Source organism: Dendrobates tinctorius, unplaced genomic scaffold (assembly GCF_039654945.1).
Source record: "Dendrobates tinctorius isolate UK_male_01 unplaced genomic scaffold, ASM3965494v1 ptg000470l, whole genome shotgun sequence".
NCBI classification, from domain to species: Eukaryota; Metazoa; Chordata; class Amphibia; order Anura; family Dendrobatidae; genus Dendrobates; species Dendrobates tinctorius.
In genome coordinates, this window is record NW_027362132.1 from 485,289 (window position 1) to 497,777 (window position 12,489).

General features: G+C 49.6%; 1 protein-coding gene across 4 annotated transcripts in view; it reads right to left on the reverse strand.

Annotated features, from left to right (window-relative positions):
• Positions 1-12,489, reverse strand: part of LOC141077909 (uncharacterized) — a 66,660-nt gene that overhangs the window by 13,337 nt on the left and 40,834 nt on the right. The window contains exons 2-3 of one of the 4 annotated variants that reach the window (XM_073564679.1): positions 11,407-11,622; positions 10,430-10,564 (exon numbers count right to left, since the gene is read on the reverse strand). The exons of 2 other annotated variants lie outside the window; for them this stretch is intronic. The gene's annotated coding sequence lies outside the window, so the exon portion shown is untranslated. The remainder of the gene's footprint in view (positions 1-10,429; positions 10,565-11,406; positions 11,623-12,489) is intronic. One more of the 4 variants, XM_073564681.1, reaches the window with a different exon arrangement.

Genomic DNA, 12,489 nt, shown 5'->3' on the forward strand with positions numbered 1-12,489 from the left:
GTAACTCTATTAATGTCATCCAGATTCCAGTCATTACTGTTATATGCAGCCAGAATCTGTCAGTCATTGTTTGCGGGGTTCTGTGGGATTCTCCCAGATCCATAACGTGAGATTCTGGGACTTGCTGGTTGCAGTTCGGCCATTGCAAGTGGGAATCATTCCTCCTGATCGGGCTGTGCTCCTCACGCCCCTTTATTTGTGACTTCACCGATACATTTATATTAATTCACTCTGGGGGACACAAAATTGTTTTTATCCTACTATCTTACTAAAGGTTATGTTTTATCTCCCGTCCACCACACTCCAGCGGTGATGGAAATATATACATTTCATACAGATCTCACTTGCATATATCCTTATATACTGATAGACACATTTTCATAGCTATCTTGAACCTTATAATCAATTGCTGAAAATGACCTACTAACCCCATGAGCCAGTCTGGAGAACCAGCATAGTCTCATGGTAGCATTGTCTTGTGATATATCAGCCAGCCATGGGAAAGGAGGAAGTTGGACCAGATGCACTAGCTGATATCGGAGGTTTGCTGACATTGCTAGACAATGCATAAGAGTAAATCATATGATGCTAAATCACCCTCATGTCGGACACTGCCATATAAGTTCATTTACTCAAATAGTCAATAGCATTAAAACACAAACCTTATGTTAATTGACTAACCACTCCTTTCTGTATGTAATTATAAAACCATATACGCGTATGTGCAATAAACCAGCAGAGTCCTGCTGGAAAGAGATACTGCTAACAAGGTGTTTAGGGTGTCTTTTCTGTTGAGCGCTCAATGAGACTCTGTTCTAATTAGGACAGGCCGCAGCACACAGAAATATATCTATCCAAATTTCCATATCATCTGGCGCAGAGACGCGGGGCTGTGGACGAAACGCACGGGGACCCTGCTGACCAGAGAGACGGAGGTGCCGACTAAGGCCTTGGCTCATGGGGACGGAGATTTGCGCAACTCCATAAGGTAAGAAAATCTGGTTATCTTACCAGAATGTCCCCTGTGCCCAGTCCGGGTCTGTACCTCTAGCCGGTCAGGTGTGGTCACCACCGCATTCCCAGGTAGTGTAAAAGTCCACACCCTTATCCAAACCCTGGGATAAGCCAAGGTGTCTGCTTTGGGTCCTGTTTGTGTCTAGATCCGGGATAGAGCTGGTGGAACGGTGATTGATTGTGCATGTGGTTGCTGGGAAACCGATATCCGAGATTCAACTTCCCCTGCTAAGTCCTCACAAATAAACCTGTACACAGGGAGGACAGGAGAAGCCTATCCAGGTATGGGTTGTGGGGGCTTAGAGAGATATCACTAGTCTAGTCTCCTATCAAGCTATCACATATACACCCATGCATCGGAAGGGACAGGAGTACCCAGATCGCCAGGCACGTGGTAGTGTTTAGCTTGGGGGAAATATCGCAAGCCAAATCACTTGACAGGTTGCCGATTCACCTGTACATCGGAAGGACAGGAGAGGCCAGCCAGGTACAGATGGTGGCAATTTTGTGGGAGTTATCACTGATTCCTGTTACCGGCGGGACAACCGGTACAGTGTGTTAACATTCCCGGGTGACCGAGCGTAGTACACCAAGTGTGATTGGCAGTTGTTGGTTACCAGAGCTGCTTGTGCTACGTGTCACTAAAGAGGGCCTCGATTTCTCCCCGGACGTCTATATGTGCATCAACGAAGATCTGAAGCAGAAAGTTTTTTTCCTTTTCTTTTACACTTCCTCTTTTGCCCGTAGGGTGCATCTCTGATATTTTTCATATTGTCACATTTGTTCTGTACTCTGCTTTTCCCTTGTTTTATCTTGCATTTGGTGGAAGTTTTTTACTGTAGTGTGAGAATTTTTGGGAATGCTGGGTTGTTGAATATATACCATTGTCTCAGTTTGCTCTTTTGTTTCCATTGTTCTCAGAAGATTTTACTGAGAGATGCAGGCAGAGGAAAGGGGAAGTGTGTGTATCCTCCATTTGTGCACGGACATTTTATTGCTGGAAGTTGTACTGAATTTTGGATTTTTGATTTCTTTTTGGAGGTGTTCTTTTCAAGTTTTACCAACTTCTTGATTATTCTTTGTTTTCTTTTTTCTCCATTTTTTGAGTTTTTATTAGCTTTCCATTTTCTTTTGAAGTTTTTATAAATATTTTGGTTTTTTTTTGCTTTTTTCTTTCCTTTTTAAGCAAGTTTAAAAAAAGGGTTGTGAAGTTTTTGAAGTTTTAATCACCTTTATCTTTGAAGTTTTTGGAATAGACATAGTAAGTGTTATTCAGAAAGTTAAGAATGTAGATTTACAGGGGCAGCTTTTAAGCTGCAGCATGGCATAATGCATTAAGAAAAAAGGGAAGTTAGTTGAGCTGAATTGAAGTCCGCGTTTTATAAAGTGGCAGCGGATTTACAGCATAGAAGTACTGAGAGTTAGGTGAACAGGAAAGGATTATTTTTACGTGTACAAGAGAGAAAAAAGTGTTTTCAGCGGAATTCTAAGCTGTGCCGTCTGTGAGGCACCCCGCTTCCCACTCCCCCGGGAGAAGGCACAAGTCCAAGCATGCCTTCTCTGACTGCAGAAAAGGGGAAGGAGTGCGCTCCTCCTTCCCTCTCCTCCCTCTCCACTCCTCCCTCTCTTACCTCCCCTCCCTCATCTATTTTTCCTCCTCCCTCATCTTTTCCCTGTCTTTCATCCTCCTTCATCCCCCTCGTCTTCTCTCTCCCCTCCTCTTCTATCACCTTCCTCCTCTCCTCCCTCTTTCTTTTTTCATCTCCCCACCTTTCCACTCTCTCCTCTACCCCTCCCTGCTCCTCACCCTCTCTCCCACCTCTCAGTTCATTGTCACCAGCTGGGCCAGTGCCAAATCCAGAAAATGAGGTGTCCTTATCTCCACAGGGCATCCTCTCTAAAGAGCCAGCTAGGATACCAGGAGAAGAAAGTGAAACACTCCCTACACATAACACCACAGGTGCCCCCCCAATACAACAGCTAGCAGAAGGGAGGTGTGAGTCATCAGCGTTTGCAGCTGCTGGGTCTTACAATGAGGATCCTAAGTGCCAGGCAGACCTGCAACCTCAGAAGAGGGGAGCACCCACACAATGTCACAGTTTCTCCTCTGATGAATATGAAGAGGGGACAGCATACATGCTGCCCAGTACTAGGTGAAGAAACCCACAGACACCAAGTAGGCAGGGGCAGATAGAGCCAGAACTCTTACACTATGTGCCCTTCACCCCTAGTCAGGTGTTGAGTATTCTGAAAAATCTGCCAGACCCAGATATGGACCCCATGCCATTTTACTGAAGAATGCAGCAGAGCCAGCAAACATCTGCAATCTGGATTGATCTCTGGTCCATAATGGAATTAAAAGCAGGTGAAACACTCTGGCCAATCATGAAGGAACACTTCAAGCTTCCATCAGAATTAGATGTGCACTCCTGGGAGTCAGGATCAAAGCTAATTGAGCAGCTCAGAGAGTAGGCCAAAGCCAGACAAGCACTCAGCCTACATAACATGAGCCAGGCCGAGACAGAGTCTGTAGACAAGTTTCATGGCAGAGTGAGGCAAGTATTCCAAGACTTAGGCTTCACTATTCATGGTCAGATACACAAACAAATGTTGGCAGAGGCCTTTAGGCATGGACTAAGAGAACCAATCAAGAAGCTGCTGACAGTGACCAGGCCTGAGTACAGGTCAATAGCCGTAGATGCCCTGCTCGCAGTAGCCAGAAGAATTCAGTCCCACCCAGGAGTGCGGAAGACAGCCCCTCCTATGGTGGCCACCGATGTGGAAGAGCACCCACCCTGCAGGGACGGGAGACCCATCAGGTGTTACAACTGTGGCAACCTTGGTCATTTCCGGAACCAGTGCACAGCACCCCGGCAGCCCAGGACATCACGCAGGGGAATAGGCCAAGCAAGAAACACAGGAAACAGTGAAGAACCCTGTCTATAGGACAGAGGCAAGCCAGGTCCGCAAGACATCACGCCCCTGACATGTAAAATTCCATCAGCGGACCCAATACCTCAAATCTCCGGGGGTTGTCATATCTTTCCTTGTGGACACTGGTGCAGTCAGAAGTGTGATGAGGCATGTGGAACTCCCCAACCCCTCCTGCCTATCAGAACACTGTGTCTTGTGTGGGGATTGAAGGTCAAGTCAGACATTCCCAGCTTAGGGCCCCGTCACACATAGCGACTCACCAGCGATCCTGACAACGATATCACCTTGTCAGGATCGCTGGTGTGTCGCTACATGATCGCTGGTGAGCTGTCAAACAGGCAGCTTCACCAGCGATCAGTACCAGTGACACGTGGGTAACAAGCGACGCACGTCGCTTAGTTACCCGCATTGTATCTTAATTACCAGCGTGCTGATGCAGAGAGCTGGTAACCAAGGTACACATCGGGTTTCTAAGGGGCGCGCACCCCTTAGAAACCCGATGTGTACCTTGGTTACCAGCTCCAGCTCGCTGGTCTCCCGCCTGTCACACGCAGCGATGCGTGCTGGCCAGCGGGAGACCAGCGACCCCAAATATGTACAGATGTTTCAACAACGATCAGCGATACCCGGCAGGGGGGCCAGTCGCTGATAGCTGTCACACACAACGATCTCGCTGGTGAGATCGCTGTTGCGTCACAAAAAAATCGCTATGTGTGATGGGGGCTTTACAAGCCCCTGAGCGTGTGGACACAGCCAGGACACTCCATCCTGTTTCAGTTTATGGTGGAGAGCAGCCCACCCCACCGGATGAGAGACATTGACATGACATTTTCTCCACCTCTGACCCAAGAAGAATCAATCATGCTGGTGGCCCTACAAGAGCCTTGAACCGGTGCAAGCCTACTCAAGGAGGTGCTGGATATAGTACCCAATAGCCTGTGGCCCAAGGGAGACTTCAAGTTGCGCCAGGGTGGGTGTCACTCAAGTTTGGAACCCCGTACCCTCACACTGCCCAGCATACCCTGTCCACCACCCAGAGTCAAACTGTCTCTGACCAACTGGAGGTCTGAGTGGAATCGCTGTTCAACAAACGGCCGAAGAACTTGGGTATGGGCCAGGAAATTTTCAACCCAAAGGGACCTTACACGCTTCGTGAAATGGCTGCACTGCTTCCGGCTCCAGAGGATCATCTTGGACAAGATTCTGAAGGTGCTCCCTGAAGTTTATCCAGGCCCTGGACCAGAAGAAGGCCACTCAGCTCCTCAAACTGGTTAACAAATGCTGACCTGAGATCAAGCTAGGTGAAAGGAACGGCTGCTTGCTGTTAAAGAATGTGAAAAATGAGGATGAATGAACTCCTGGAGATCAACATCCAACACTGCGGAGACACCATCACATGTTTCTCAATGCAGTGATTCTAGAGCAATGCCCCCCCCATCCCTTATGGGAAATATGTAAAAACATGCAAAACACAAGCCGTGGAGACACCATCACATGTTTCTCAACGCAAGCAATGACTAGCCAGGTCTTTCCCCGGGAAGGAACAACCACGGGAAGGGAAGTCTCCAATGAAGGAAACCACCTATGCCAAAACATGGTATCCATCCACAGACAGCTGTTTCGGGGTATTGCCCCTCATCAGTGTGGAGTAGGAAAATGGCCAGTAGAAGCAATGTCTAGAGGCATAGGTGGTTTCCTTCATTGGAGACTGCCCTTCCTGTGGTTGTTCCTTCCTGGGGAAAGACCTGGCTAGTCATTGCTTGCGTTGAGAAACATGTGATGGTGTCTCCACGGCTTGTGTTTTGGCTGGTAAAGAAGACGTCCCAGCAAAAAGACCCCCTGTGATCAGAGCAGGAGTTACCACAATGACCGCCTTGGTGGAGAGCAAGAAAGCTCAGCTGAACGTCATCTCTGATGAAGAGGACCCCAGTAAACGGCTTGTTTCCCTGCCGGCTCTGTGCCAGAAGATGGTAGTCCCTCACAGAATTGTGAAGAGCAAGGCCAGATTGAGCCACCTCGTCCATAGGAATCATCGTGCAGTCCCAGCTTTTCCCAATCAGGAGGAAACCTGTGAAAGGAGAAGCAGCCAGGTTCAGAATGGTGCATGACTTGAGGGCTGTGAACAAAGCAACCATGTTTGAAACCCCAGTTGTGCCAGATCTGCACACTCTGCTGTCAAACATGCCAGTCACAGCAACAGTGCTCACGGTGATGGATCTGTCCAATGCTTCCTTCAATGTTCACCTGGACGACCTGAAAACGCACAAGGGGGGTGCAGAACACATGGACAGTGATGCCCAAGAGGGCCCAGAACAGCCTTTCACAGCTCACCAAAGCATTGTCCTCCATCCTCGTCAACTGGATTGCAGAACATGCATAAGTCATCGACATCTCTACCTGCACAGCCCTTTCCTCATCTCCTCTACTCTACCTGGTGGAGCAGCAACGCAAGTTCTGGAAAAACAGAGTCCAGGTGTCAAAAGCAAGTTACGTTCCTGAAGACACCGTATTGCCCGCCAGACAAACCGCTTGACAGATGACCGGAAGACCGCTGGCCTTCCTTGGTCTAGTCTCGTACTGCAGAACTTGGATCCCTGGTGCTCCAGTCTTAATGCAGCCTCTGTACAATTGCATCAACGCATTGCAGCCTTCATCTCGTACAGGAAACTGAAAGACTCCATAGTCTCTGCGCCAGCTCCAGGCCTCCCTGACTACGAGAAGCCATTCCATCTTTACCGAATGGAAAAAGAAGGTCATGCCACTGGCATCTTAAAACAGACCCACAGAGGAAAACCAGAGGCCTCTAGACTACCTCTCCGCTGGCCTGGATCCAGTTGCAAGGGGGGTGGCCCTCCTGCATGAAAACAATATTTGCAGCACACGCCCTCCTGGACAAGGCTGCTGATGTCATTATTGGACAACCAATGGAGATTCTCTCCCCACCACTCTTCAGTGCTCTCAGCCATTGCCTGACTCTACTCCCACGGGGGGGATGCAGATACATCTTCCACCGCCATTCTACTCCCACTCACAAGAGGGGGATGCAGATACGGACTCTTCAGAGAAAAATCTGCAGGATACCATAGATCTGCAGTAACCAGCAATCAAGACATCCTATGGTCCAGAAGTTTGTCAGTCCAAGAAGCAGAACTGATAGCGCTGACGAAAGTACTCGCATGGCATGGCACACGACTTCGGACCCATCTGGGCTGCAAGAGACTTCATCATAGCAAGCGGGTCAACCGTGAAGCATCATGGAGCCATCAGGGACCTGCTGGATGCTCTTCAACTTCTAAAAGTGGTGGCAGTGTTAAAGGTCAAGGCACACGGAAAACTGAAAACAGTAGAGGCATGGGGTATCGACATGGCAGACGTGGCAGCCAAAGGAAGACCATTTCGAAAAGTGGGAGAGGTCATAGAGCCGGACGGCAACTACATAACGACTGAAGACGAGAAAGCCTGACAAAAAATGACGTCCTGGGATCTGTTCAAGAAGTAGTAGGACCAGACCCCAAAGGAGGAGAAGGAAAGCTGGATGCTGAAGGGCAAAAGCACTGAACTCCAAAACCCTGTCTACCTCAAACGTCTACCTCAAGGCACACCCAGACTACCTCAAAGTATGTACCCTATGGTGGTTCAATGGATACATGGCCCCCACACAGAATTGAAGACACAGATGAATGACCTGATTGATCTGGACTCCCACCTTAACAGCCAAATTTCCAGCAGATGTCTAGCACCCAACAAATGCAACATTGGGCGAGTGGAAAAAGTTCTCCCACATCATCTGGCCTGAAGCTTTCCCAGTAAGGAACCAGTTGGTGAAGACTACTGCAAAGAAGCTACTCTAAAAAATAGTGTGTAGATATGGGGTTCCAGAAGTGATAGCAAGTGATCAGGGACCCACATTCACAGCAAACCTGACACAAGAGATCTGATCAGCAGTAGGGTCAGACTTAGGCCTACACACTTCCCACCATCCCCCACCATAGACTAAGTGGGACACTTAAGAGCAGCATGCTAAAAAATTGCCCAAGAGACAAACCATGGCATTAGACACTCCCATAGGCTCAGTAAAAGCTGTCACCAATATTAAATTTTATTTTGGTCTAAACTCAGGTTAGGGGTATTCTTCCCAGCAGTTGACTATGCAATGTGATACTTTGCTTGTGTAATTGAATTTATCAAGACTCTTGCTAATGTCCATTCTCGAGTTTCTTCTTCATGGCCAGGTCCAGATTTGGTGCCTGGTATGCACGCCCTGAAGTCAGGAGACTAAGTGTTGGTTGAAAAAGTTTGTAAGGAGAGCACTCAATTCCAGATTTGATGGCGCTTCTCCAAGTGCTGACGCCACCAACCTGGAGGAAAAACCCCCACCTGGATCCACGCATCGCATTGCAAGAAAGCTCTCATACCAAGAGATACACCTGAATCATAGAATCGTAGAGTTGGAAGGGACCTCCTGGGCCATCTGGTCCAACCCCCTGCTCAAAGCAGGATTCGCTAAATCATCCCAGTCAGATGTTTGTCCAGCCTCTGTTTGAAGACTTCCATTGAAGGAGAACTCACCACTTCTCGTGGCAGCCTGTTCCACTCATTGATCACTCTGTCAAAAAGTTTTTTCTAATATCTAATCTGTGTTTCCTCCCATTCAGTTTCATCCCATTGCTTCTAGTCTTTCCTTGTGCAAATGAGAAAAAAGTTGATCCTTCTACAATGTGACAGCCCTTTAGATATTTGTAGACAGCTATTAAGTCTCCTCTCAGTCTTCTCTTTTGCAAACTAAACATTCCCAAATCCTGCAAACTTTCCTCATAAGACAGGGTTTTCAGACCGGTCACCATTCTGGTCGCTCTTTTCTGAACTTGCTCCAGTTTGTTGATGTCTTTTTTAAAATGTGGTGCCCAAAACTGGACACAATATTCCAGATGAGGTCTGACCAAAGAGGAGTAGAGGGAAATAATGACTTCACATGATCTAGACTGTATGCTTCTGTTAATACATCCTAGAATTGCATTTGCCTTTTTTTGCTGCTGCATCACACTGTTGACTCATATTCAGTCTGTGATCTATTAGTATACCCAAGTCTTTTTCACATGTGCTGTCACTTAGCCCTATTCCTCTCATTCTGTATATGCTTTTTTCATTTTTATTGCCCAGATGTAGTACTTTGCATTTCTCCCTGTTAAAAACCATTCTGTTAGTTGCTGCCCACTTCTCCAGTTTATTTAAATCTTTTTGAATCCTCTCTCTCTCTTCTCTAGTATTAGCTATCCCTCCTAGCTTTGTGTCATCAGCAAATTTAATCAGTTTACCCTCAATTCCTTCATCTAAATCGTTGATAAAGATGTTGAACAATACAGGTCCCAGGACAGAGCCCTGTGGTACCCCACTTGAGACATTCTTCCGATGTGCAACCATTTACGACCACTCTTTGGGTCCGATCACTAAGCCAGTTATGAATCCACCTAACAGTTGCCTTGTCCATTCCATACTTAGTCATTTTTTCAATAAGGATTGTATGAGAGACTTTGTCAAATGCTTTGCTGAAGTCAAGATATACTATATCTACAGCATTTCCTTGATCCAACCCAACCTGAGCTGGAATGATGCTGTGGAAGCCCTACCTGACTGAATAAATTACCTACCCGCTAGAGAATACACACCACTGACTGCATAGACTGCTGACTAAGAGACTTTGATTACAATGCAATGAACCCCCGCTAGGGACAGACCTCCTGACTGCCCATTTGCAAAAGTCTGTATGGAGGGGGGGCGTATGCATCAGGCATGCGTCAACCCACTGGCAGCATAAAAGAGTTGCAGCGCTTGTGAAAGGAGCAGGATTCTTATAAGGAGGGATTGTGATGGAAATATATGCATTTCATATAGATCTCACTTGCATATTTATATATATATATATATATATATATATATATATATATATATATATACATACACACACACACACACAACAGCTCCGGCTCCGCCCCCGTCCGCCACGCACCAGCTCCGGCTCCGCCCCCGTCCGCCACGCACCAGCTCCGGCTCCGCCCCCGTCCGCCACGCACCAGCTCCGGCTCCGCCCCCGTCCGCCACGCACCAGCTCCGGCTCCGCCCCCGTCCGCCACGCACCAGCTCCGGCTCCGCCCCCGTCCGCCACGCACCAGCTCCGGCTCCGCCCCCATCCGCCACGCACCAGCTCCGGCTCCGCCCTCATCCGCCACGCACCAGCTCTGCCCTCGCCCGCCACGCACCAGCTCCGCCTCTGCCCCCGTCCGCCACGCACCAGCTCCGGCTCCGCCCCGTCCGCCACGCACCAGCTCCGGCTCTGCCCCCGTCCGCCACGCACCAGCTCCGCCCGCCACGCACCAGCTCCGGCTCTGCCCCCGTCCGCCACGCACCAGCTCCGGCTCTGCCCCCGTCCACCACCCTCCAGCTCCGGCTCTGCTCCCCCACACTCTCTCCCCCCTCCACACACCGTCTCCCTTCTGTCCTCTGCGGGGTGTCGGCCGCTCCCTCCTCTGCTGCGCGCTCTCCACACTGCTCTCCTGTCGCTCCACAAGATCGATGATCTGTGATACCGGAGGTGAGCCGCTTCTACTTCCGGTTACAGCTGTTAAAAAAAAAGGTAGAGGCTAAATCCAAGTCGGCTTGGAGTTGTGCTGACGTCATGCCCATGTGACCAGAAGGGGCGGGGCCTCCTCCTCCATAGAGCAGAGCAGCAGACAGGAACCTGCCGGTGTCATGGCAGGTAAGTGGATGTTCATGCACGAGCTGGGAGGGGGTGATGTTGCTTGCATGGGGCTGCATGCTGGAGGGGGTTCTGCCTGGGGAGAAAGAGGTGATATTGTTTGCATGGGGCTGCGTGTGCTTGCTGAAGGGGGGGTCCGCCTCGGGAGAAGGGGGTGATGCTTGCATGGGGCTGCATGTGCATGCTTGAGGGGGTCTGCCTGGTGAGAAGGGGGTGATGTTGCTGGAGGACGGTTCTGCCTGGGGAGAAGGGGGTGATGTTGCTTGCATGGGGCTGCGTGCGCATGCTGGAGGGGGGTCTGCCTGGGGAGAAGGGGGTGATGTTGCTTGCATGGGGCTGCGTGCGCATGCTGGAGGGGGGTCTGCCTGGGGAGAAGGTGATGTTGCCTGCATGGAGCTGCGTGTGCTTGCTGAAGGGGGGGTCCGCCTCGGGAGAAGGGGGTGATGTTTGCATGGGGCTGCATGTGCATGCTTGAGGGGGTCTGCCTGGTGAGAAGGGGGTGATGTTGCTGGAGGACGGTTCTGCCTGGGGAGAAGGGGGTGATGTTGCTTGCATGGGGCTGCGTGCGCATGCTGGAGGGGGGTCTGCCTGGGGAGAAGGGGGTGATGTTGCTTGCATGGGGCTGCATGCGCATGCTGGAGGGGGGTCTACCTGGGGAGAAGGGGGTAATATTGCTTGCATGGGACTGCGTGCTAGGAGTCTACCTAGGGAAGGAAGTGCGCTGCCCCTCTCCCTGCCGGGGGCGCTGTCACTGTAACCAAGGTCGCACCTTTAAAAGATTCTGTAATGCTGTAGATAAGCCCCGGATGTAACCTGAAAGATATGAAAAACAAGTTATATTATACTCACCGGGGGCGGTTAGTGTCGCTGTCCAGTCCGGGTCCTCCCATCTTCATGTGATGACGTTCCCCTTCTTCCCCCTGTTGAGGGCAGAGTAAATTACTGCAGTGCGCTGGGAAAGGTCAGAGAGGGCCTGCGCTGCTGCAGAAGGAAGAAGGAGGACGGCATCACATGAAGATGGGAGGACCCGGACCGAACCGCAACACCCATCGGACCGGATCCCGGGGTGAGTATAATCTGACTCTTTTTTTCTTATCTTTCAGGTTACATCCGGGGCTCATCTACAGCATTACAGAATGCATTACAGAATGTTGTAGATAAGCCCCTGATGGCGGTGGCCGCAGCTTATTGGCCAAAAATGGGAGCACAGATTCCCTTTAAAGCTAGGGCCCCCCTGTTTTGGTAACTGTGACGTGGTAGTGGGCTTCATACAGGCTTATCAGAATGTAAAGTAATAACCTCATGTTCAGTTTGTACATTGTTGCTGATGGGCATTAGATCACGGTGTGAATATTGGGAGGGGCGGCCATGGCTTTTTGTACAATTTAGGCAGGATTTTTCTTACATAAATTTCTTTGTTTTCTTCTAGGTGTTGTGGGTTTCCTCTGTCTTTTTTCACCATGCCCTCCACAGTAGTGACCTCTTTGGATGGCAATTCATCATTTGCCATATCTCCACCAAGTGGAGTGCTGGTGCCTCCACCATCCGTGTTCTGCCAAAATTGGTGTGACCCAGCACCCCTCCGATGTCAGATAGATGAGTCTAAGATCTCCGAAGTTCCCGTCCCCTCTTTCCACTTCTCGTGGCTTGCTAGGGTTGGTCCTGTGGGGGTCTACCACCTTTTCATTTCCTTTGTCCAATATTTATTTCTCACCTTTACCTTATCTGCTGTACGTACTGTCATGCTTCTCTCTATTTTTTCGGGGCTTTGTTTCATGGGTTTTTTT